Source organism: Denticeps clupeoides, chromosome 2 (assembly GCF_900700375.1).
Source record: "Denticeps clupeoides chromosome 2, fDenClu1.1, whole genome shotgun sequence".
Lineage (NCBI taxonomy): Eukaryota > Metazoa > Chordata > Actinopteri > Clupeiformes > Denticipitidae > Denticeps > Denticeps clupeoides.
In genome coordinates this window covers 2,311,813-2,339,567 of record NC_041708.1, presented here as the reverse complement: position 1 = coordinate 2,339,567, position 27,755 = coordinate 2,311,813, and the positions used below count along the sequence as shown (strand labels likewise).

Genomic DNA, 27,755 nt, shown 5'->3' with positions numbered 1-27,755 from the left:
ACACGACGCGCCAGCTGGTGGCATGTCCACCGCGCGTCCCGGCCGCTGACGAGCTGTCCAACACGCTCCTCGCCACCACAGACGGCCGACCGTCAAAAAGCGTGTTGCTGAGGGGAACCAGGCGCTTACCCACGATGCCTCTGTGCTCTGGTGGGCCGCGGAGGCAGATCACACGGGGGGGGTGTAATGGAAACCGTGTATCTTTGAGGGTAACGTGCCGCTCCAGCAACGCGTCCGGCGGGCTTGAACCCGCCGTATCCCAGCACGCACTGGGGTGGGTAATGTTTCACCTATGCCGGCCCGGCTCCTTCCCCCAAACAACAGAAGTAATAACTGTGAAACACTCTTCCACGGTTATGCTGGGGAAGATTAAGGGTGTTAATATGCTGGGCTCTGTACAACACACACACACACACACACACACACACAAACTGGATTTTGCAAACATCCCAAAACATACATATCTATATGTTGAGTAAATTTCGTATCACACTATAGGAGATAATCACAGACCCGGTCGCCGAACGTGACCTTTTCCTTTCTCTTTCCAACTAGTGCCAGCTGTAAAGTAAAGTAAAGTTTCCGAGACAAAGCGCACACACACACACACACACACACACACACACCATTCAGCTGCCTCTCCGCAGCGCTGTCGGTTTGGAAATATTAACAGCCGAAGCTGATGATGTCACCTCATATCAATGAAATTCATTTGTTTCGCACCTTTGTTGTTGCTGAAGTATCTGTTTTTTTTCCTCTCTCTTCACCAGTGAGCAAATCTCACACACACACACACACGCACACGCACACACACACACACACACACACATACACACACACACACACACACACACACACACAGACAGTAGAATTTAGGCCATGTACAGCATGACAGCTCTAACATAGCTAACACAGACCAATGAAAGGCCATCAACAAAAGTATGATTTATTAATTTGTTGCAATATTGTTCGTGTTCGTGCACCCTGTTCTTCCCGCCCATATTTTATATTTCTATTTGTGTTATTTTTGAGAATTTTCTTGATGCTTAATGACTTTCCGCATCATGATAAAGGGGACTCACTCAGGGCGGGGACTCACCCAAGGGGATTCAGTCAGGGTGGGGACTCAGTCAGGGCAGGGTCTCACTCAGGGCGGGGACTCACCCAAGGGGATTCAGTCAGGGTGGGGACTAACCCAAGGCGGAAACTCAGCCAGGGCAGGGACAGACCCAGGGTGGGGTCTCACCCAGGGCGGGGTCTCAGTACAGCACCATGTGATGTGTATTACTGTAATTATTCCACTGGTTTAACTGTTTACATTTATCCGTGGTTATTAAGACAATAAAGACTTGTGATGCAAAACATGCAAAATAACTATTGTAATAAAATATATAGTTATAATGTGTCTTGCGTAGATAGATCGTTACCCTAAATCCAGAATTTTTTTTCTGCCTAAACACTAAAAAGATGAAGAGCGATTTGTTGGAAGAAGAAAACATTCTCGGACGGATTTTTGAACGATTTGGACATTCAAATCCATACAGCAAGAAATAACTTTCTGCAATGGAACCGAGCAGCTGATCATCTGAGGTGGACATTCCTGGCCGGCTTGGATCAGCGATGAGTTGGGATGATTTATTCTTTTTTCCCACAGTCTCGTCGCTGGGAATGAAGCCGCCTCGATTCGGACGCGCCTTTGATTTGTTAGTAATTATAAAGCCATTTGTCAGGTGACGCCCTGGCGTGGCCGGGAGTAAATGGCGTGTTAACAGTGCACGTGACGTTGGGGCCTCAATCCAGCGCCGTCAGCGCCTGTCACCGCTGAGCCGGGGAATAAAACACTCCGTCACGCGGCAGATAATTGAAAAGAAAGGAGGAGGAAAAAATAGGGGACGAAAGACTTTGTTAATTTGATTAGGCAGAGCCGGAGCTGGAATTGTTCTTCGTCAAATGAGATTTTCATTGGGACACGGCAATTAAACCGGCCTGGCACAGGCGGAGGGGCGGGCAGAGCAGTGCCACGGTCGGGCGAGATGGAGGGAGGACGGGCCCATCATCGTAAAACATGGGGCAGATGTGTGAGGTGAGAGGACCTTCCTTTCCATGTATGGCTGTGTGTGTGTGTGTGTGTGTGCGTGTGGCGGCAGGTATTTAACTAAAAACAGGGCAAAGTCCGGTGGTTTTTACACGATCCAGCGACGTTCCTTTACAAAGGAACATGCCTGATGCAGAAGACCATGGCGTCCTGTTCTCCCTCCTTTTCATACAGGAATGTGCTGAAGGCCATTCAGGGAGGAGCAAGTTTTTTTAATGTCTAAAACATTTCCGATACCTTCCGCTCCTTTTGCATTCTGTTGCAGAAGAATGGGCCACCAACAGGTTATGAACCTTCATAACCTTCATAGCAAAGTCAACCAGTTGAGTCAAACGGAGCGGAAGAGACAGAAAACACACACATCGCATGCATGTTCGTTTCATTCCGAGTCTTTTCCCAGGCACACGGAGCGTGTGTTTAAATATACAGCCATGAGCCATCAGCCAAGAATAATAAAATGACAGCACAAATATACTGACTGAATACATTAAAGCCTAATGCATGGGATATTACTTATTTACTTGGCCTGTCTAAGTGTGTGTGTGTGTGGGTGTTGGAGCTCGAATCATTCACACCACAATGATCCCTGATGTCCCGCAGACTCGAATGAATGCCTTTTTTTTTTTTTTACCAGATAGTCAGAAGGAGGCCCATTGAGGTTTAGTTTATTAATTAATGCTGCTGGGTATTAAAAGTGTCACGCAGTAAGGGATAAAAACTGGATTTAAATAGGCAGCGTTCGAGTTATGGGGGAAGCGCATTAATGAAAGTGGCCCTCTTATGAATACAAATTCAGCTGTGATTCTTTACCAAGCGTTTATTGAACGCCCCGCTTCTTTATTCATTTTACACTACTGAGCTCTGTGTAATGCAACTATGAAGACGTATAGCAGCGAGGCCACGTGAAATATAGTGGCTCAAGATGGTGGCTAGTTACCTACAAGCATTGAAATCAGCAGTAACTGAACATGTCGAGGCCATAATGCTCCATTACTATAATATCACAGTTAACAGGAAAAAGACACAGAAACAGAGAAACGGAAAAGTCCCACCGAGCTATTACTTCTCATTACTTAGCAACGATACTCAGAATGTTAACGTAGATCACCTCTCAGCCAATCGCGTCGTAAAGTTTGGCCTCGGTGAGGTTCCGGGAGAACCGTTTAATGCAAACCATCAACCAACGACCCATTCTCAGCGCGTTTTGTTGCACGCCAACCTGCGTTTTGTCCAGGAAGTGCGCGCTGATGGGCCTCGGCGACGGGCCTCGCCGGGTAATTAACGGGACTTCCTGCGAAGACTGTGGCACCGCCAGAGCAGGAACGCGCCGGCGTGTTTTCATTAAAGGCAGGAAGCCGGGCTGACAGGGACTATTACTCCCCTCCTCCGCCCCCTCCCCGGGCCCGGGCGCGGACGGCCTGTTGTTTTTCTCCTTTTTACCATTCCCCGTCACCTCCACCAGTCCAGCCATCCATCTTGGCTCCCCAACTCAGCTGCGATTCCCCCGGATTCCGTGGAGCTAATTGTGCAGAAACGCAGTGGGACGGAAGTCCTAGCATTAAGCCACTGCTCGTTCCCCCTTTTTTTATTGGAGAGGCAGATTTGTTACCGGCAAAGAAGCGCCGCGCTTTGTTTTAATACGGAACCAGATGAAGGAGGGGGGGACAAAAAAAAAAAAAAAAAACCTTAATGCTCCCTGGAGAGGTGGAAACAGTCCAGCGAGGACAATAGCTCATCCGGCCCAGCCGCGCACTGCATTTGTCCTACCCGTCCTGGCGGGACGGTCTTATTACTTTGGCTCTTGGCGAGCGCGAAGGGGAGCATGGGTAGGATTATCAGAGGCAGTCATCGGCAGCCTTTACAGCGCGAGGCGGTGACGCTCCGTCTTGGCTTGACGGAGCCTTGGGCTTTAATCACGAGCGATGACACCCCTCCTCACCTCGGCCGTCCCCCGTTATGCATGGGGAGGAGCGAGCGATTCATCACCTCCTCTCCTCTTGAACGAAACATTCTCCCAGAAGTTCCCAAGCGGAATCTCGGCTTGGCTCCAAACTCATTTGCATCCATTTTCTTGAGGGGTACCGCAGGGTACGGAAGCCTCATCAGTTTTTTGGGAGAACTTCCTGTCACCATAGCGGCCCCCTCACCTGATGACGTCACGTTTGTCGAGCAAGATCTCAGCCTCCTGGTGTGGTGAAGGTGCCGTGGTTGATTGGTGGGGCTTCACAAAATCCAAAAATAGTCTAAAATTGAAAAAAAAAAAAGTTTGTGTATAACTTTATTGACGTGAAAAAATGATCATTTGACAGTTGAGAGCAGACAATGAAGATCTTTTGACGCCCCTTGAAAGGTGCGACTGAGCACTGGCATCACGTGGGGGTACGTCGTTATTCCCAAGGGGGGCACGTGTCGCTCCATCATTCAGTTATTTTAGATCTGATGTCTCTTTAAAATACCATCTTCAGTAAGAAATTATGGTCCTCGGACGTCTGCACGATAGGGAATACTTTGTTCCGGTTCTTAAACTCCATTGGCCGAGCCCCGTTCTTGGTAAACGCCCATGTTGCTTGTCTCAGGAGACCTTTTGTTCTTTTGCCACGTTGAGAGATCACGGTACTTGGTGAAGGCCTTGTTCCCACTGTCAATTGTTAATAAAGATAATTGTAATTGGATAATGTCCTCAAACGTCCTCGCTTTAAATCAGGAAGTGAATTACACCTCCACGGCGCATGTTCGGCTGCGGCTTTCGTGTAGGTGGAGGACTCTGCGTGCCTCGGGGCTGGCACGGCACACTGACATACGGCCTCGCAGGAACGGATCACCCCCCCAACCCCCGTATCCGGGCTTGCCCACTGCGGCCTGTCCCGCGGCGCTCGCTGTCACCATGCCAGGGCTATCCTGCCTCGCCGAAGCTCGTCCTCCTCCACTCCGCTCCGCTTTAATCTTCACGTTCAGGACCACCACCCAAGACCGATTAAGCGTCTCCGGACATCTGGTCTCTGCCGTAGTGGGCGTCGACGTCTTGCCCAGTAACCTTGAAGGACTCATGAAGGCTCAAGGTCGAATCAAATTTTGCTCCAATCTCCTCCGCGTCTGCTCTTTCCAGCCGAGGCGAGAAGTTTGGATTGTGGTTTCAGACTGATGTGGAAAGGGCACTGGCACTGGCGCCGGAGGATCGTGGCCAGCTTTACCGGAGCACGGGGATGGCTCCCAGAACTTCTCATCTCGGCACGCAGGGGCGGCGTTAATTCCCCGAGTCTCGGCTCGGGCGGGGAAAAGAATGGGGGATTTAATGTAGCGCACAGTGGCTTAGCTGGCGAAGCAGTCGAGGAGGAGGAGGTCGGGCGAATTAAAATTCCTCCTTCCATGTCAAATGAGCCAAAGCGGCTTTTATTGAATTACGGAGGCATTTGTGCTCTTCCTGCTTTCACCTGTTGGGCCGCTGGTGTGGAATCTGCCCGGGCCTGAGAGATTCATCTCTCATTGATTGGTTTATTGTGTGCGGCTTTTGTGCCACAGCAAGGGGTAATTTCATGTAAGCACGCACATGCATGTTTCCTCCTCTTTAAAGGCACTGAGGCCATCTTAGGCTATATAGGAAAATTTCGGGTTTGTTGCGCGCATATCTGGCAACACTGCTAGTGATAATATTAAAGACAAGCTGGAAACGTCGCCTTCTTATTTCTGAAGATGAAAATACTGTGTCTTCAGCAAACATGGGCTAAGCAAAAAAAGAAATAGGTGCAATTATTCACTTTTAAATGATCAAATATTTAAATGTAAATTTGCTCTGACTCCTAATCACCCATAGGTGCTACCTGTTAGGCAGGGGTGACCAGGACCCTTTAACTATTAGTCTGTCCCCTGTGTCTTGTCCCCTGGTGCTTCCTTATATGATATTAAATTCCTTTCTCTTATCATTTAATAGAATATATTACTTTTTCTGAAACTGGGAAGTTGAAATATATCCCAACATTCCTTGTGACATTGAAAGATAAAAGTAAAGTGATTGTCATTGTGATACACTGCAGCACAGCACACAGTGACAGGGTGAAATGTGTCCTCTGTATTTAACCATCACCTTTAGTGAGCAGTGGGCACCATGACAGGCGCCCGGGGAGCAGTGTGTGGGAACGGTACTCAGTGGTTCAGGAATCGAACCTGCAACCTTTCGATTGTAAGTCTGCTTCCTTACTCGCTAGGCCACCACTTCCCCCTTCAATGAGCCCTACAGGTTGAACCTCGCCTCATCTCCAAATTCAGACTCTTAAATATAGTATATATTATATATATACTATATCTTATATATATTATATCTCCTACTGTGATGATCTTGCCCCACTGCCTGCCCCACCCAGAAGGCCTGGATTGTGTCTTTGTTTTGTGCTGCGAGCCCTGTCCCGCAAGGCATAGGCGCCCGTGGTTCGATTGTTCGCTGGCTTGCCTAAGCGGGGCTCAATATTATCTCCATTAGGAGGAGCTGCGAGGTTCTCCTCTGCCTTTGAGGGGAATATTTGGGGAGGGAAAGAGAGCAAGTCAATGTTTTTTTTTTTTTTTTTTTGCGGCCCTCCGAGACCATTGTCCAAGCACAATTGGAAATCTTTGGGAGCAAATCGGATGGCCCAGGGAGTGAAAGAGGGAGATGCGAGGAGGACAGCGAAGCCACAGAAGCAGAACAAATGAATTACTCTGGAGAAGACTGCAGGTCCACCAAGCCTGATTTGCCTCTGGCTGTTATCTAGTGACATGGCCACTGATTGCGTGGCCATCTTCCTGCTTAACCGTATAGACGGCGGACAAGAGTGAGGTGGGCGATCGTTAACCGCCTCCCATGGGGTGGCTAACGATCTTTAGGTTGGGGCCGATTCCTCACTCTATCTCAGCCGGCGCCAACATCCATGCCAACAGTGTGGCTGAGTTAAAGCAACAGTGCTGATCACTTGAGACGGGAACAATGTCACCTCATGTAAATCTTTGGGTCTGATCTGAGGGTCTGAGGTTCTCTCCATCTTCTACCGTCCATAGACATGAAAGTGTCAAAAATGGTTCTTGCCTTTTGTCCAAAAAACACTGGACAGTAGAAAGCACCTTACTGAGTTGAAAAAATTGTTCGTTTATTCACTTTGGTGCTTTTATTGCCGATTTCTATTGACACACAAATGAACTCATATGTAATCAAAAGTCTTGCAAAGGCCTAAATAAATGAGGGTCTATCATGGGTCAACAGTAGAAAGTGAAAGTGGCTGGTTTGCTCTTTGTCACAGGCGTGGCTTCAAAGGCGCCATTCCGAGTTTTGAGGAGACCTCAGAGATTGGACATTGCTGATGTACACAGAAAAGCGGAATATGGATGTGCGGCTTTGAAATGATAACTAGCCCCCGCCTTGTGATCCCGGCTCTGTGCCGGCTCACCCCCGGTAACCCTGGCAGGACTGAGGCTCCTCTGCTTTATAATTGGAGGCAACCGGTCAGGAGAGAACTACTTCTCGTCTTTTTGAGATAAAAGCAAAAAGGAGCCTTAGAGTAAAATCATAGATGGGCTCTTTTTATTCAGGGCATTTAATAATGTATTGTTCAATTAGTTTTCCACACTCCTGATGCTGATCAATACAAACAGCCCCTTTCTCTGCGAGGATGTTTCTCATTGGCTCCCATTAAAATCAGATGGAATGGGACAAGGCCAAACCACCAAACAATCACGCGGAAGGCCCAAAGCACAAATCATTTTAGCGCTATTGTTATTGTTTAATTTTAAATATCCACATTTTTAAGGCAGCACTCGAACCTGCATATAATTCAATTAGCTACTGAGGAAATGAGCTTTAAATAGCTGCGAGCCAATTAAGCCGTCTTGCCATTAAGAAAGTTTTGCTGTGCAGTTGTTTTTTTTAAGTATTAAACTGCTGCATATATTGACATAATAAGGAACCCTTTTGATTAAAATAATGATTAGAAATATTCATCAAATAGTGTGATTTAAGGGCAACTGAGAACACTAAAATGTAGACACCCTTATGGTGCTCGTTTCTAACCGTAACACACAAAGTTGTGAAAGGCATTAACACACACTCACACACATGCAGTATTTATACAGTGTGTTTAATGTGGTCGTTTATTGCGTTCGATTGTAAAACGTGACCATAAAACAACAAAAGTGCATGCCTTTCCAAGGAACTTTGCTTCTGTTGCATTTCTAGTCGCCCGACTCTAAAATATCAACTTTTATGCGTGTGCCTGCTGACATGCAATACGCCTGGTAATGAATGGAGGGACTGGCGTTGCATTAAAGAGGCGGAGCGGTGCCTGCGTTGGATTCTTCATGCATTCCGATTCACCGCTTCCCACCACAGGGATGTATCCGGAATGGCAACAGGATCACGCTCGTAGGGAAAATACCTAACAGCGAAATATCTCACGATTCTTCCGATGCTCGCTGCACCTAAATTATAGAAATTATTTTGGCACCACTGTGCAGGTATTCGAGATTTTGTGTCTGGAGTAGGGATGCTGAGGCAAGGCCAACATTCAGAGCAAAACAGTACAGAGTGCAGAAAGTGGAAAATCTAATATAAAAAAAATTATATATATATATATATATATGGAAATCATTCAATTAAGGATTTTACAAACATTTTTGCGATATAATTACAGATAAAAAAAATAATAGAATGAATAAAGAAGAAAATGGATGAATAGCGGAATCTTCATAATGAGCAGGTAGGTCTATTATTATCCGCATCTGCATATATCAGGGTAATAATAATAATAGGGAGATATAATCTAAGAATAAAATACATAGACCACTGTTAGGAGAGTAATGACAAATTCCCACAACACCATAATGCAAAAATTGTGCACTATAAAAGGTGCAGCCAGACTGGGAGCATCGATTTTAACTGGTTATATGGAGCAGCCTCAGAAAATATATACTTGTTACTTTGTCCTTGGTGGCACGAGGAGAAGGGCCTTCATTGACTTTCCCGCCAGATTGAACGCTCGCGCAGTTACAGCTGATGATGCAGCATCTTTTAAAGAAGGCTTTAGTGCGCCGCGTGATTTGCCAGATGCATTTCTGCGCACATTTTCCCCCCCTGACTGCCTTTGCACAAAAATCCAATGAGCATTTTTATTCTCATACGCGTTCAGACGCGTTCTGCCCGTCTCAGCCCTCCGCAGCAGCGAGCCATGCGTAAGCGCCATGCCTCGTACCCGGCCGCACCATTCCGCCGTGCCTCCATCCAATCAATACCTCATTAGTTTAAGACTCACTGCTTTTCCCCACCGAAGGAGACGCCGGAATCTTCTTCCCCGGATTCCGAGCGGGAGCAAGGCCTCGCCACGTCCCGCCCAGAGAGGGGTCAGAGTTCAGGCCCTTTTTCCTCCAACGCATCGCAACTGTCAGTCACGCCAAACGCGACCTCCGCGAACAGAAAACTTTGTACGTTGCAACACCTTCGGCAGACTCCTGTATCAACAACTCAGCCATCAAAAGCTCTTTTTCACCCTTTTCCCGCCGCCGCCGCGCCGCGCCGGAGCCGTGATGCAATTGACCGTTCTGCTTAGCTCACTGTGGATATTTGCAGGAATGTATTTATCTTGCCGACAGCTACCTTCTCTATGGATTTGTTTTTGCGCCCTTCGCGGCGCGCGCATTAAGTGATGGATCTCCTTATACAAAAAGGGCCATAAAAGCCTATCAGTGCGATTTTCTGTATTACCCGTGTCAGGCGCTATAGTGCATTATTAAAGTCGTGTTTCCAATATTTCCTCCGGCCGAGATTCTCGCGCGCCGAACGCCGAGCGGCCCTTGCTGGGCTTTGCACAAAAGAGAAAGCGATTCCTCTTGGGAGGGGCTGATGGGAAGCGTTATGTTTTATTTACGACGAGAACCGGGCTGAGCGGGGCGGCGGGAGCGACGCCAGGGTCTGCACGTGCAAAACGGCCGCAATTAGCAGCCTATTTTAACGCTTTGCCAGATTAGCGGCACCTGTTGCCCGACGACGGCTACGGACAATTCACGGAAAAACCGACGTCACCAGAAGGATTCTGCAACGTTTCCACGTTTTTATTTCCCCCCATTTAGGCCAAAATTCCCACGTTGCGTTTCGATATTACGTTTTTTTTTTTTTGCAGTTGTTGCTATTGAGACGCTTGCGTATAAAATGTTGCGCTCAGTGGCACTTTGTTTATGCCCCAGCGCCACTTCTCATCTGTTTTAGGCCGCTGGAAGTGAAATATTCCGCGAGCCTCGGGGGGAGTGTAAAAATGCCCCCCCGCCCCACTTCCCTTTTCCCGCGCTGTATTTATTGTTTGCGAATGCGTTTTCTCGTTTTACGGCGCATATTTGTATTGATTTGGCGCGCTCGCCTCAACTTTCTCCGCGCTGACAAGATACTTTTGAAACTCTGATTTTTTTTTTTCATGTCAGACTTTATCCCCCCCCCCCCGCCTCACCTCCGCTGTAGTAAAAATAAGAAATACACCTCAGATTTCCCACTAACGCAGCCCGGCGCTGAAAACCGCTCAGCCACGTGCTGGTTGCAGGCGAGCGCCACCGGTCTAGATGCCCGTGTTTAGGGACCAAAAGTGGACAGCTTCCAGATGGGCCATGGCCGCCGGTGATTGACAGGTGTAATTAAGTCCTGGCATTGATGTGACGTGTCTCATTTAGCATGGCGGCCGCCGCCGTATCAAATGAACAATCCCGCACCTCGTCTTGGCGGCAGCGGGCGGCGCGGAGGCTCGTGCCACGGGGCAAGATGGAGGCTGTCACTAGGAGACGGCAGGTCAGATGTCTGAACGTCAAGGCGCCATTTTGGCCCTTAACGCCCTGCTCCAGCGTTTTACTTCGTAATAACCGTACACTCACCAATATCAAATCCCCACCAAATTCTCTGAAAACATGTCCTGTTCAGAGTGTGGCGGGCTGGAACCGGGGAACTTATAGAACCTGCAGCGCTATGGATTCGGGCCGGTCGTAAGCACGTTTATTCCCCCTTCGCAGCTTTAATTAACCACTAACATATTTTCATTTGGACATGAGTGACTGTGACTTTTACACCCGCTCCCCTTTGTGCACCTGTAATTCGGGCGCCTGGCCTTTAATGGTGACAGATTGGTATCAAATAGCCGAAATTAGAGCAGGTGCTCTGAGAATCGGCTCACATTGGGCTTTTTTTTGGCCCGGCGTGGAAACCAATTACTTTGGGGGGGGGGAAATTGGGTGGATTATTAATCATTCACCCCAGAACAAGTGGCTAGATTTCATACAAAAGGTGATTAAAATAAGGAGTCGTGTGTTTATGGTTGAGCCTTCATTTCAGCCACTTTGTTGGACACTTTATAAGGTACACGGAACTTGTAGATACGCCGTAACCGCTTGTTCGGTTATTCTGGTGAGGACTTGTTATTACTGAAATTACATTTGAATCAGACCTCCTGTCCAATTGTGTCTTCGTCTTTGACCAAAGTCTTTCACAGCCTCAGCAGATATCCACAGGATGAAGGATGAAGCCTTAAGCAGAAAGTCTGAACTGGAATACATGTGCTTGTTTACTATGTGACTGTTACTAAGTTATTATAATTTCTGTCTGTCTGATTCCATTGTTCCAAGCTTTTATTTTTGGCTTTTTTTTGTTCATAGCTAGCGTAAAATACGTGCTGGTGCACTCAGAAACGTCATATTCATTGGTTTTGCGGAGGAGAAATGGAGCAGATGGTTGGCCTAGTGGCACCTTGGAACCGCCAAGGTGCCACCGAGCAAAGCACCGTCCCCACACACTGCTCCCCGGCGCCTGTCATGGCCGCCACTGCTCACCAAGGGTGATGGTTAAATGCAGAGGACACATTTCGTTGTGCCACTGCATGCTGCGCTGCAGCGTTTCACGATGACAATCGCTTCACTTTCACTGCGCTACACCCGGGCGTGTGACGTATTGACGGGAGTCGGCATTGAGGAAGTAGGGTGTGTGAGGTCTGTCAATCATGCCCACAGGCTCCTCCCCCTTTTAAAGTTCATCATATGTGCCACAAGTAATTCCACGTTCCTCGTCGGCATGCCGCTAACTGCAACGGCGTCAGTGAACACTCCACACACACCAAATGTCTTAATGCGCTGGGAGAATAGCGGCCCCGGTGACTATTCGGATCCTCCGCTACACCTGTGCTGATACGGTAATATGACTTGCGTGTCAGAAACCGCAGCCCCAACGTCAACTCAAATTGTGTTTTTAACGAAGTGGGCGCAGTTGGCTGCCCAGGTAATTTGGATATTTTCTACTCGCACCGGACGAGATGAGCAGGACTTCCGGGGCCGAGGGGGACGGCGAACCCCGGAGGACGGCCAGGCCTGAGAGCGCCGTTTGCCAATCAATAGCGCAACGCGGACGCAGAGGTGCGAACGCCGCGCCCATTCAGCGGCTTGACTGCTGCTGTCAGCAGAACCGAGACGCGTCCATCAGAGCATCAAGCCGGCGGCCGCGTCCCAAAGGCTGCGGCGGTGTAATGGGAAAATCTATGACATATGCGATCTCTCTCTCTCTCTCTCTCTCTCGCACAAACAGATGCCGCTACACTTACGGCGAAAAGAGCGGAGACACACAAACAGGCCTTAAGTGTGAAAAGCGGCCGACTTGCAGCGTCCAAGTAGCCGAATAACTGTCGGTGTTATATTGATTGACACATGGTGCTGGCATGTAAATTTGCCTAATGTTGGACGCCTTGTCCGGCTTTAGTGCTGAATCTGATCTGGGCTTGATGAGAAACTCTCTACCGAGGGCACTACGTTACGATAATGGACAGCCTTTTAGCTCTCTCGCCATAATCATAAATTTATCGTCTCGGAGTGCAGATGGTCCATAACCATGCATCACTAGGCCCTCGCCGGACAGACCCCGGGAAGGGTCTTTCATCCTCCCGCTCTCATTTACTCCCTCTTATTCCCCCCGTCTCTTTCCCGTTCCTTCGTTTTTTTTTTTTTTTTTTTCTGAAAACTAAACAGATGTGCCTTCGCCGTCGAAAATTCGTTTCCACTCTCAGCACTCCGCAATTTGGCTCCAATGAAAATGAAAGGCGGGTGATGGATGGACCCCGGTAAATAAGGATTATGTAATCGGCAGCTTGCACTCTGCCGTGGTCCGGCGAGGAGCGGCGGAATGAGGCCTGACCTTGTCTGGCCGCGTTTGTCGGTCAGCCGGTTCTAGTGGATCGCCAGCGGGTCTCCACGCTGACACTCTGTCGGACTCCCCACTCAATCACTCCGGGGCAGGCGTGGATCCTTCCTTTCTTGCCGTAGCTGGAGAAGGTCGACCATAGTAGAAACACACAATGCTGCTCTCCCACTGTCCAAACACACGGACACATATCCGTCAATCATTACCGTTTATCATAAAAAATACATGTAAATAGTGTTGGTGTATATTTTTATGTAAAAAGAAAATAGAATAAAAGATGAAAGAGTAAAATGTATGTAATAGTCACAAATGAAACCCCAGTGTCCTGAGACGTTTTGTTCATTGTTCTTCAACCTTTAACTGTTGTCTCATCCCTATCTTCTAGTAGCAGATTTCCACTTAGAAATTTTTCAACTTAGAAAGTATTCAATAAAATAGTTTTATTTCTTTTAGTCTCCTCAAGACTGCAAATTGGCCCAAAATTAATTGGCCCAATTTTATTTTTTTTTTAAACAACGTATAATAATATAAATTATGTAATATAAATACATATAATGTAACTGGTTAAATGTATTCTTTGGGACATTTATATAAGAAGGTTATAGAATATGCAGAAATATATCAGAAACCTAATATAGAGGTTTCTGAGGTTTAATGTGCATTATACTGTGATGCACACATATAAGGATAATTTTATAATTGTGATAAAAGGCTTTTGCCAGATTTCAGATGTACGTTGTTATTTGTAATTAACAGATTTGCATAGTTCCTGTTGCAGAAAGTTCTAGATGTCTGGAACCTGAGGCTCGATATCACACCTCAACACAACCCACCAGAGAGCAACATGGCAATTATAGGTCGTGTCACCGGCTGGGGCGCAGGAGATTTCGACGGCGGTGACGTTTAATTCTGACTCCGGTAACCGGGGCGTAACTCCGGGCGTCTGATGTCAAACAGCAGAGTGGAAATATGACGCGTCTGCAGAATGTGCGCTCGGTTGGGATAACAGCTTCCGAACCGGAGAGTAACGGGCCCGAGGAACGCTTCGGCCCCGCCCCTTCCTTTCCCGCGCCTGATAACGAAGGTGCGACCCCCGACTCGTGCCTGTTGTTTAATCACCCGCGGTGCTTAAATGGCTTGTCAGAAAAACGGTGAAATATGACTGGAGGCTACCTGGTCCAAAAATACCCATAAATCCCAATCAAGTGAACTGTTGTTGGGTCCCGCCAGAATAATCCATAACGGCGACAGGCCGTACAGAGGCAAGAACAATTAAAATAATGAGTGGGGTGATTAATCTGTACATTAAATATTAAAAGGACCGATGGGGGTGGTCATCTCACATGTGAGCGGTGATGAATGAGGGAGGGTTTATCTTTGGAGAGGATTGTGGGTAATCTTTGCTCTTGCTGCCTGAACGTGCTCGGCGGAAAGTGGCGGGCTTACGCCGCTATGAAGTTCCGACGCAGCATCCCTGTTTAATCATATTAACCGCGGACCTTCTGGCGCCACAGAAAGGAACGTCGTATTAGGGTTTTTGGTAAAAAGAGTTTGTTAATAGGCCTCGGTGACGTGGTTTTTGTGGAGTTGGGATCCGCATTGTTGCCACAAATTAGAATGGAATAAATAGAGCATCTGTCACAGGCAATGTCTGCGATACGGGTGAAGCTGCTCTCATAATCTACGGACGCGATTCCGGCACAAGGATAAACGCGATGAAAGCGATCGAGCTCTGAGATTCGGGGTCGTGACTCGATGTCTGAAATGTAAGAAAAAAAAAGTCTGTTTTTCATACTTTGGGAAATAACAAACCTCATCATCAATTCCTGTCGCCTGTCCCTACAAGGCCCTCCATGTCACTTAAATTGCCATCAAGCAAGAGAAGTTTCATTTAGCCATCACACAGACATTTATGAATTCTGAGTCGAATTATTTGCTGTAAATATTACATCTCAATTGTGTAATTTATTCTGTATTGTGGACTACAGAACATCCCATTGGGGGATTTACCGCTAAATCTCTCTTTATACCGGCGGTACGCAAGAACGCTTGTAGGAGACATGCATCAGATAGCACAGAGGGGTTTTATATCTCACAGTAATGCAAAGGGGCTCAGACATGCATGACATTAAAGGGTAAAATTCCTTTTCACCCCATGCGCGCGTTACGGTGCCCGGATGAAAATATGACCCCTGTGTTCGAGGCTTCTGGTCTTCCTTACAGATGAGATCCAGTGTTGGTCTGTGTCACAGGTCACACCAGATGATGGAATCCTCGCTGGTGTGTAATATTGTTGGTCTGGTCATGGTTACGGTGGTAAGTGTTGGGCAGGGCAGTGGCGCGATTTCTTCTCCTTCTCGTCTTTTTCTTCTTCTCCTATAGGTGGGTTCCGTTTTTTCGGCGCGTGCGGGGTGGGAGCTCCGGCCTGTCAGGCAGAACGGCAAACACCGATTCTAAATAGACTCTCAACAGAAACGCGCCTAATAAACCCGCCTGGGGAGAAGCGTCGCCGACGGCGCCTGCCTCTCACTAACCCGTGAAATAGAGTTCACCGCCGCGAATGGATGTGTGCAGCCGCGCCACTTGCCCGTCCGCCAGTCGGACACACACACACATATCTACTCGGCCTGTCAATACACACACATGCGTGCCCAGATTGTGAGAGACACGCCCGCAAACGTGCGGCCCGGGACCACACTGTAATGTCGGCTCGTTTCATTCTTCTCTACTTCTGTGTGTGACGTGTCACCAGCATTTCTTGGCCCATTTGTGTTGGCCAAATTGAAATGTTTAATCATGTCCGACCGCGGCACTTTGGTCCGGCGCACATTTTTCAATTACGCCGCTGCCATGCCGAGAAGCCTCTGATGGAGCAAAGGGACGTGTAGAAGATGCCCACGTGTCCGGCCCGAAACGGCAGCCCGTCATCGGCGCTCGTCCCCAGGTCTCCACTAGTCGCGTCACGCTAAATGTTAACATGCGTTTTGGCGCGAACTGTCAACTCGGGCCGGTGGCAAAAAGCGGGCAAGGCGTCAAATGGAGATGAAATGAAAATAGTGACTGTACCAAGGTGATCAGATGATAATCAGATGTTGACATTTTATTTTCTAGCATCTCATACGTTGATGATATTTCTTTAATTTCATTTAAACTGAGGAAGAAATGAGGGAAAAAGAAGCTTTTGTTGTGTTGCCAGATTGGGTAGTTTTTTTGGGAAATACGATTGGGCTGAAGTAGTCAGGAATCGGGACGAATTGCTTGCGTTACTTCGTATGTGTGACGTCTGTAGAGGCGGGGCTTTAAATCCGTGGGGTGTGTGAAAACTTTCAGTCATGACTACAGGCTCCTCCTTACGGCCATACCAGCCCAAGAACGCCCGGTCTCGTCTGATCTCGGAAGCTAAGAAGGCTTGGGCCTGGTTAGTACTTGGATGGGAGACCTCCTGGGAATGCCAGGTGCTGTAAGCTTAACTGTTGAAAAACTTTTTGGGGGCAAAAAAATCCGCCAAGGTACCACTGATGTTCCACTGAGCAAAGCACGTCCCCACACACTGCTCCCCGGGCGCTGGTCATGGCTGCCCACTGCTCACTCAGGGTGATGGGTTAAATGCAGAGGACAAATTTCACTGTGTGCACTGTGTGCTGTGCTGCTGTGTATCACATGTGACAATCACTACACACACACACCCTCCCCTTTTAGACTTTGTTTCAAGTTCATCTCTTTGGTGTCACACCACATAAACAGTGGTAAAATGTGTTTCTTTAAGATACAGATAAGTTCCTGTAAATAACAAAGACGAACTTGATCAGACTTTAGTGAACAAGCCCAGTGTTTCTATTATTCTTAGTTTATTATATATTCTGTTTTCTACAGGGAGGGCCATTTATATGGATACACCTTAATAAAATGGGAATGGTTGGTGACATTGAACACATTTTATAAGTAGTCAGAAACTTGTAAATAACTCAGGAAAGAATAAAGTTACATAAAAAACCAAGCACACCATTGTTTTTCTTGTGAAATTACCATGTGTCACATGACCCACTTCCTATTGAAAAAACAAAAGTTGGATCCAAGATGGCCGACTTCAAAATGGCCACTATGGTCACCACCCATCTTGAAAAGTTTGCCCCCTCACATATACTAATGTGCCACAAACAGGTTAATATCACCAACCATTCCCATTTTATTAATGTGTATCCACATAAATCGCCCACCCTGTATTATTTCTTCTATTTGAAATTATGGTGTTTGATGATAATTTGTCTGATTTTATTATTTCTAGAAAGCAGTTTTGTTTACCCATTGTTTATGTACAGAAATGAGTAGAGGCTCATGGGAGAAATGACGAGTTCAGCAGCAAGGACATGGTGTACGGTCCACCAGATGACCAATATACCGTCCAGCAAATAAAATGTCACCTGCTCTCAATAATGCATGAAGACCAATTCAATGCTAACGTTTGGTTTGCTGTAGCGGGGTGGGTGAAAATTGCATTATGGGTAGCCGTTTTCAGACGATGGTCATGGCAGCCGTCCGGCCGAGGTGGGGATCCCTAGACGTCTGGTGTGTGTGTATTTTGGTGTAATGGGGAAGTGGCGGGTGAGCATAATCCCCCACGTAGCCTGAATGGCTTCGCCAGCGTCATTAGCGTCCTTCGCTGGCCATAATATTGCTCCTCTCAGCCACCAGCACCATATTGTTTCCCATAAGCAAACGTTGTACCGGAGGAGATTGTAGAGGGCCATCAAACGGCGGGGAGCGAAGGCGAAGATCGTGCTCCGTTAACAGGCCTGCTAATGCGACCGCTCGCTAGCCCGGGCGGGGCCGATGGCGCTCCAACAGCTCGTCTGCGTGTCAGTAGCATCAGATGGGCCTTTAAATGACCCTCGCTCTCTTCGAGCTTTACCTGCTGCCCACGTCTCTGCCATTTGCCTGTTTTTACCCACGCGCTAGGTACCCGTCTTAAGATGCTAGCACGTAGGAAGACAAACAATGTCTTCTTTTGACTGGTGCATTTACAACCTTCAAAAAACCGACAGGAACAAGAACCAATTTGATTGGCTTAATGAGTGAAATCACTCAGCGTGGAGTGGGTGAAAATGGTCTTGCGGTACGCTACCAGTTTTTTATTTTATCAGACGAAGGGAGAGCGAAGTCTTCCATGCATCTTTCGATGATGAACACATCAAGATATTCTGCAAAAAAAAAACTAATTTTATTGCTCGATTTGCAATTTCACAACGCGCCACATCCAGATCTCTTTGCCATAATTACCGATCGGCCTTGCCGTAAAAGCGGCCTCATCTCTGGCCATGTTCTGGGTACAGATGTAGGCAGCTACCGATGATAAACTTGCAGCGTTTCACGAGCGCCAACACCCCCCCCCCCCAGTCCGCGGCACAATAATATGTTTTACGACCGCCTTTACACCCTTATTACTTTTTAGTGCATATTTATGTTTTCCTCAATCAACACAAATTGGAAATAACCCATGCCATCGATTCGAATTATTGTTAGCTATAGTTTTTTTTCTGTTGTTTTTTCGTTATTGTTGTCGGCGTTGGTGGCAATGTCACCCTTCTGTTGCCGTATATCACTTTAATGCCGCCGTCATCCCTGATACGCGGCGTTCCCCGCCTTATTCCATCTGCTTTTTTAATTTTCCGGAGCGTCCCGTTCCCATCCGAGTTTTTTACACGGCGTGCCTATCTCGCCCCGTCCCGTCTGCCTCCTTCCCATGTAATAACAGAAGATCAGAAGTGCATTAAACCACCGGCCCGCTGGCCGAACCCCTTCCCAGCATTGCAACTCACGCGTCCCCGCCTCCGACTTACTTGTTTATTAGACTGAGTGGAAATGAGCTGGTGGCCGATGGGGGCAACTTACAACTATTTTATAACCATTTGATGAATATTAACTAAGGGGGTGGAATGCAGTAACCAGGATGATTAAATGGGCCCATGGTTGGTCTTGCATAAAGAGGCGAAGCATGCATTAGTGATAAGCGTGAGGGGTGTTTAATGCGATGTGTGTGTGTGTGTGTGTGTGTGTGCGTCCCCCGTTTTTTCCCTCCATCCACCGCTTCGTTCCCACCTCACCTCCTCCATCAATCTATCTAGCCCCCCTACATCTAGCCCCCCCCCTCCATCTCCCTATCCCGTCTGGCCATGCAAGTCCCGCTGCCTTTATGTCTCTTTGTATTATTTATCAGCTTTAGCGCGACATCAGCGGAGTGTGCTGGCATTTGGGGTGGGTGGGGGGGAGGGGGGGTGCGCTCATTAACATTTACTGCAAGCGGTTCAACCAGGCCAACTATGCCCAGAATAACCCAGTGTAAGGAACAGAACATGTTAGGACGTGTTGCTGGACCCCCTGTTGTCAATAGGCACAGGTGAATTTTGGAGCTGCGAGGTATTGTCGAGTTCAGGCCTTGAGTTGAATAAGAGGCGGCCATGTCAAACCACAGACCCAAAGCTCTTGTGTGCCGTTGACCTTCTGCACAGAGACTCCTGTACACTCCGTAAAGGTCATATACATCAAAGTCATTAGAGAAGGGACTTGGTGCGAGTAAAAATGAGACACTTGGTAACCCTCATTATATGTAAGCATGCTTCAGATAGACAACCTCAACTCTAATTTGCGATGGGTTATCAGCATTCTTTATATGACGAGCCACTACTGGAAGGAACGTCCTGAGTGTAAAAATGTACAAATATGAACATGCCAGGTAATAAAAAGGCACATGATTAAAGTTAAATCAATCAAGACTCCTTGTGGTCTCCAAAACGTATTGTTCCGGAACTACGTTAAATAAAAACCAAATGAATGAATAGGAAAGTGCACTTACTACTACTGGAAATGTCAGCAAATTTTAGAATACACAATATGCAGATAGTAAGAAATGCAACATCAGATACAAAAAAGTGGAAGCAACAAAGTGCATAGAATACACCTACAATGTATTATTGTAGAAAGAATTTCATAAAGAAACAAATTCATTCACAATTATGTGCAATTATGAGTCTTTCTGGTCATGTGTTGGTTGGCGGAGGGCTGAAGTGGAGGCAAAGGAACGCAACAGCTCCAGGCCCGTAACCTGTAATCTGCAGACAAAGGGGAAGTGATGCCTCAGCGTTCCTCTGATTTATAAACGTGTCCAGGTCAGCTCCAGCCGCTGCTCTCCCTCCCGCCTGTCCGAGAGGATATTCCCTCTCTGAATGGGGGGATGAATAAAGTAACAACTGTATTTACTCGGCCGGTGTAGCCTGCAGATTTAATCAGTGGCACAAAGCGAGGGCGAGTCCAGAAGGTATCAGACAGAACATTACAAAGTCAAATTGCCCCTTTTGTGTGTGTATTTTTCCCCTTCCTTGCCACTTCTACATTCTCCTCAAGTCTTTTGCTGAGGAAATATATAAATATATATTCCTCCCAGACTCTGTTATCTGTCCGATTTTCTTTCCCCCTCATCCTGCTTCCTACCGTCTTCCTTCAGGGACCACCATGGCTACAGGACTAACATACACACCGATAGGGGATGTGAGGCTCTTTTTTTATAACTACAGGCCTCAGATATCGGACAGTGTCTGTTATGGAAGGGAAAAAACACTGAGGAGAACCTCCTGGTATATTCGGATTTATTGATTTTGAGTTGTGATCGCTGCTTTAAAATGGCTGTGTTTGTTTATATCTTGGTGTCTGATGGACATCAGCATCTTGAGGGGCACAATAAGCACGAAACATGAATAATGCCCACTGAAGTCGAAAAGAAATGCAAAAAGGTTCATTTAACATCATTTTGTTTACCTCCCAAAACCGGCCAACTCAGTGACCAGATACAGCAGAATGATGTCTTTTTGTACAGAAGGATGAATGGATCAGAGAGCATGACATTATGTATGTAGAAATATTCTGCATATTTCTATACATGTTACCAACATAGACAGTGTAACGTGCAATAATTGATTGGTAGAGGCTTTAAATCTCACCCAAAACTGGTGGCTTGACTAGAAATAATTAGATTGTGATTCCAAAATCCTTGGTTCTGAAACTGTGGTACATGTACAAGCATTGCTGGTGGTGGTGCTCCCTCTAGTGGTACATTGGTAGATTACTCACAGCCGCTGTCTAGTTATTATTATTACATTATATCTTCAGTTTAGAACAGCTACTGGCTTCGGAGGCGGAAGAGTCGCACAGATTACATGATTTCTGATTGGATGCCGCTGTCCCTGCCTGACTGGCCAATGGAGTCTGGAGCCTGTCTGGCTGCAGCACGGCGTCCCTCCCGATGGCCGAATGCAGGGTCCGGCGGGTTCACGCGCTCTCTACCACGTCCCTCTCCCTCCGAAGTGATGTTTCTTCTGCCATCCAAATAATTAATCAGCCGGACCACAACAGGAAAAGGAACAGCTTTTAATTACTGGTGATGAAATAACAAATTGTGTTGGCCACATGCCTGAAAATACAGGAAGGGGGGGGGCATCGGACGACAATTCATTACCCCAGGAGGAGGGCCAGCAGCCAGATATGAGCTCAGTAGGGAAGGGATCAATACGCTCTCCGATCTTTACAGTGTGTGTGTGTGTGTGTGTGTTTGTGTGTGTCTGGCTGTGTAGACAGGGTGTTTGCTACAGTGTGTGTGAGGGTCGGGTATGAAATCTGTAGGGACCGAATCAATATGCTCTCCAAGTTTCACAGGTCCTGGAGCTAGACCTAGAGCACACACACACACGTATAAAGTACTCAAGTTGAGGGGGGTAAGGGGGGGGGTGTCATTCCCCCCTGAAATAAGAACAGCCGAAATCACCCCCCTTCTAAAACGAACATCTCCATCACTTGCACTATTCTATCAATGAATACCCAGGTCTAGTTAGGGGGCGCTATATTTCCAATCACCGAATCCAACAAATAAAAAGGAATTCGTTGTAAAGCGCGGAATTGCATATAATTTGCGTTTCTGGATGCTGCAGCCCACTACAGCACTACACGTGTTTCCGCAATGTAAACTCTTGGTCATGCAAAGAAATTAAGATGATTTAGATCACATGGTTTATTATCATGGCTCCCCAACGGTTATTTATTCGATACGGTTTTTTTATGTCATTCTCAATGTGAAATAGTTCTTTGCATGGAATGCACATATTATTTACACGTAAAATGCACGAGCACTTGGTTGAACAGCGATTAAATGTGATTTGTCATACTGCATTCGTTTTTTTTTTCCACATCCTCTCTATTCATACAGTTTTAGGTGGATAAATACGTTTATAAACAAAAAACATAGAATTCAAAACTGATTCAGAACTGAATTTTGGAAAAATTAAATACTAATCGCCCAATCCAACCAGACCCCACAAACAAAGTGTTTCTAAAAAAATATGTTTAAAATATGTGTTGATATGAAAAGAGTGTAAAAGGGTAAATAGTCCCTGCAAGTCACAAGTGATGGTGATGGTTAAATGCAGAGGGACAAATTCACCGTGCGCTGTGCTGCAGTGTTTTAAACTTCCCTTTTATCAGACTGCACACACCGGTACGAAATTCAACTCCTGCCCGCTTGGGGGTAAACCTGAGTATCAGATGAGACATGTAACATGCATGTTGTTTTAGGACAGTAGAATTATTAATTATGCTAAAACAACAATAAAAATGTTACCCACCACGTGTCATCAGCACAAAATATGTCTGATAAACGATAAAACATATATATATATATATATATATATATATATATATATATATATATCCAGTAAAAACACACTCTCACACACCACAACCCACACACAGCTCTGAAACACTGGAGGCTTTTGAGACCTCGAACCTAACCCCACAAGAAGAGTGCAGACTTCGTCCTTTAAAAACTCACCTCAACATAAAACCACAGGCCATTTAGCTCAGGGGCGGCCCACAATGCACTGCGGCCATTCGTGCTGCGGCTTCAGTTCCGTGCTGAAAGGAGCCGACTCCTCCCTGCGGAGGATCGGTGAGCCGGGCAGGGACGGGAGGAGGAGGAGGAGCTTTCTCTTATTTATTTATTATCGAAATGAACAGATCAGCACCATCCATCAGACCAATGTTTACTCTTTAATGACGTACAGGAGCGGCGCTTATATCAAAGCCGGCGGATACGGCGGTGGCACAATGCATATTTAATCAGAATGGCCTGCGATCGGAGCCGTTATGGCGCCATAATTATGGTAATGGGCGAGGAGAGGGCCGTTTGATCGCCGCGCCGCATGTAATCTCCGGGGCGCCATGTTTGGCTCCGCCGCTGCAGTATCCGAAAAAAAAAGCAGCAACCTGCAGACCTTGTCGTTTGGTTCTCCGCCGGGTCGCCTTGTTCTCTCCCGCCCGGCGCTGGGAGGCCTCTTCCATTTCCAAATTGTACCCGCGGCTGGAAGGACAGGCCCGCGGCCTCACCGGGGGCCGCATGGGCTTGAGCTTATCTGAACTCTGCGGGACCCCGTTTCTGCGTCTTCACAAGCTCCTGCTCACATTAGCATAATGACTATCACACACACACACACACACACACAGTCTATGCACAAAACAAGTGCAGTGCAATCTAAGGAAAAATGTCCTGCTCATTAGCGCAGCGATTTGTGCGGATACGACATGAGCCGATGCTGCAAAGTCACACGACTTACGGATTTATTGTTGGATTTCTAAAATAAAATAAAATAAAACAGCAACATTATGTCTCGCCAACGTTGGAGCGTTTCCTGCAAATAAAGGAAGAGTTCTCCTTATTCCAGTACAGCTGGGTTATTTTATTACATTATTACATAATTATAACTCAGTTATTATGACAAGTGACAGCAGAAGGCCCATTTATTTGAATGCATGCATGAATCGCTTTTTTTATTAAAGCTCTGGCCACTCACGAGTTCCGACCGGATTCTGTGCAGGAACCGACGGCGGCTGCAGCGGCGACTGAGACTCTCAGCACAGCTGAATGTACATGGAGACCCCCAGCTGGGCAGGTCAGTTCTTCACCACGTGTGTGTGTGTGTGTGTGTGTGTGTTCACCACTGCTCGCCTTCAGACGTGTTAATTAGGCCCGAGCGGCGGCGCTTATTCATTACAGAAGGACCCTCGGCCGCCTTTGATCGTTCTTATCTGACGAAATGCGTGGAAATCTGTCTCGCGCGAGGAATTACGCGTGGAAATGAGAACGGACAATAATTAATTTGAGCGAACTTGGGCAGGATCCCCTCAGTGTGTTTGTGTCGGCCGGTCCGGCAGGAGGGGCATCTGCATCGTTAAAAAGGGGGGCGCCGGGCCCCGCTGCCGGTTGTGCTGACGACAGGGCTTTGATTCGGAGCATGCCCATTAGAGGGAGCCATAAATCCTGGGCTCTCCGGACTGCCTGTGTCAGCAGTCCATGGAATGAATTGCTATTAAACGCGACAAAAAGCCTCTTTAATTCAGCCTCTGCCGGGCCCCCCCCCCCTTCCCGCCGCCGTCACCGCCTCCTCTCCATCCTCTCCATCCTCTCCCTCGACTCCGGGCTGTAATTGAAAAGGGGAGAACAGAGGCCGGCAAAGACACGGCAGACACCGCTGTATCCATTATTCACAACGCTCATTTATTAATTAGCGCTTACAAACAGCTCTCGTTGCCCCGCCCCGTTTCCTTAAAGAGACGTCACTTATTCCTGCGCGAATTCCTGCGGGATATTGTCACTGAATTCATAACGGCGAATTCTGCGGGAAAGCGCGGGCCAATAACCCTCCCAGTTAGCGGGGTTCCAACATGGCGGCGGCCAGGCCGCGCCCAGGTGATGGATCGAGGGGAAGAGAGCGATCATCTGGTTGTGTGTGCGCGCGTGATGAATGCCGCTTGCCCGGAGTCATTGAAAGCCTGGCTTAAGTATTTCGTATTTAAAGTAACATTTGTCTCCATTGTTCATGCCGGGAGAGGCATTAGTCTCGTCCGTCGGCGTCCGCTCGCGTGCGAGCACCTCGACTGAGTCGCTTACAACTTACTCTAAATCAGGCGAATTCCCATTCCGCCTTCATTACTGTCAAGATGATCGATTTACTGTTTACATACGTCTGAAATGACCAGAGAAAGTACGAATATCATTTATTATTATATTTTAAGGGGCAGTGATGGCCTAGCGGTTAACTAAGCGGCCCCGTAGGCAGAAGGTCGCCGGTTCGAATCCTGAGCCGTCAAGGTGCCACTGAGCAAAGCACCGTCCCCCCACACTGCTCCCCGGGCGCCTGTCATGGCTGCCCACTGCTCACTCAGGGTGATGGGTTAAATGCAGAGGACAAATTTCACTGTATGCACCGTGTGCTGTCCTGTGTACCACAATGACAATCACTTTCATTTGTCTTCACTTTTCATATGTTATCTAAATCATTTTTCTTTGAATAAATAAGAAAGAAAACGGTGGACCGTAGTGAAGCAAACGTACCTCTTTCATCCACTTAAGCATTTTTTTTTTCATTCATACTTTACTAAATTATTTCCATTGGGGAGACTTTCTACTTTAATACATATCAAACATTGAATATCTAACTTTTTACTCCATTACATTATGTAAAATCTGTGTCCTGATTTTGTGACTAATATATAGAAATATGTACACTTTTGTCAAATTACTTTCTTTTTATATTAAATCTGATTTCTATAATAAAGGACAACTCATTCATTAAACTTAAACTTGTCACCAAGTTACAAATAAAGCAAAACGTTGCCTGTTCTCACATCCCACCGGTGCTTATGATCGTTTTAACTGGCCTCAGTGTCAGAGTAATGAATGAGAAGAGTTAAGAATCTTTTCACCTAAAATTAAAAAGATCAACAGGACATCAGGTCCATATTCATTTTATTCAAAGGCATCGGCTGCACTTAAATAGTTCTTCATTATAATAAACTCTTTAATTTTACTGTAAGTAATACTTTCTCTTGGGCAAATTTGTATGTTGGGTCACTTTTGTCTACCACTGATGGAGAGTGACGCTTAAAATTTGGTGAACACTTTTATAAAACATATAATATATGTGTTAATATTACAAAAAGATTTGCGGATAATTATATACGGATGATTATTTTGCGGGGCAGTGGTAGACTAGCCGTTAAGGAACTGGCCCCGTAATCGGAAGGTTGCCAGTTTCGAATCCCAATCTGCCGAGGTGCCACTGAGCAAAGCACCGTCCCCACACGCTGCTCCCCGGGTGCCTGTCATGGCCGCCCACTGCTCACCAAGGATGACGGTTAAATGCAGAGGACACATTTCGTTGTGTCACCGTGTGCTGTGCTGCAGTGTTTCACAATGACAATCACTTCACTTTCACTTTCACTAATGGACTCACACACACACACACACACACTATTCAAATATTATAGACCCAGCATCAGATGCTGGACTCGGTCCTGGTCCCGTGCAGAGACGTCCCACGAAGGCCAGACGCTGGTACTGTAGTTATCTGAGGATATCCACTGATTCCCGTAGCCTACGTAGTGCACTGTACTCTAAATATGTTCATATTTCAAATATCACCGCTTTTTTCTTTTTTTTGGCAGTGGTGGTCTAGCAGGTAAGGAAGCTGCCCCATAATCACAAGCTTGCCGGTTCAAACCACCGAGGTGCCACTGAGCAAAGTATCGTCCCCTCACACTGCTCACCAAGGGTGATGGATAAAAGCAGAGGACACATTTCGTTGTGTCACCGTGTGCTGTGCAGCAGTGTTTCGCAATGACAATCAGTTCACTTTCACTTTTTTGAAAAAAAAAAAATAAGGGCACATCGTGCATATTAAATTACCTTAAGCACCTCACAATAAAGATAAGCCTGTGCAATTAGAGTTAGGGTTTATCCATCAATCAATATTTTCAGATTACATAACCATAATTCTTGAAAATATTCATTATAAGGTTTTTGATATTTAATTAATCTGTTTGTTTTTTTTATTAGTCAATTAGATGCTTGTTTTAAAATTGAAAAAGTTGCAGCAAGATTTAGTTTCCATAAGGACATGATGATGTACCAACATAACGGATTGATTAATACATTTGTTGAAAATGAGTTTTAGTTATAGAAGCCCTGCTACATTTTGCATTGTGAGCTTGCGATTGGCTGATTTAAGGGCCAGCAGTGTCTGCACAAAATACCTAATGAGAGATTTGTTGCATTATCCTTGCATTGTGGCAGTTTTAAAATCCTTTTATGCGGTTGCAATCGTGTTCATGTATGTTGGGACGAAGGGACGGGTGGAAGTTGACAGCTATGGAAATGAAGGTGTTTTGTTTGTAGGGGGCTGGGGGTTAATTAATAGCAGTTTAATAAATGTGCAAATCATTACACCTAACTACCAGCCCCGCCCACCCCGACTCCTCGCCCGTGCGGCCTGCGCCTCTCCGTCAATGGAAATCTAATTGCCAGGAAAGGCGATCAATCTCAACCCAATTACTCCCGTGGAAGTGGCGCGCACAATATCCCCTCACACACTGTTTTGGGTGGTCTGTTTGCTT

At 46.7% G+C, this 27,755-nt stretch overlaps 1 protein-coding gene and 1 non-coding gene across 5 annotated transcripts in view; both read left to right on the top strand.

Annotated features, from left to right (window-relative positions):
- rbfox3a (RNA binding fox-1 homolog 3a) overlaps positions 1-27,755 on the top strand; it is a 380,882-nt gene that overhangs the window by 117,594 nt on the left and 235,533 nt on the right. The window lies entirely within an intron of this gene.
- LOC114785043 (5S ribosomal RNA) lies at positions 16,614-16,732 on the top strand. Its single transcript, XR_003749009.1, has one exon. It is a non-coding gene; the product is annotated as a 5S ribosomal RNA (ribosomal RNA).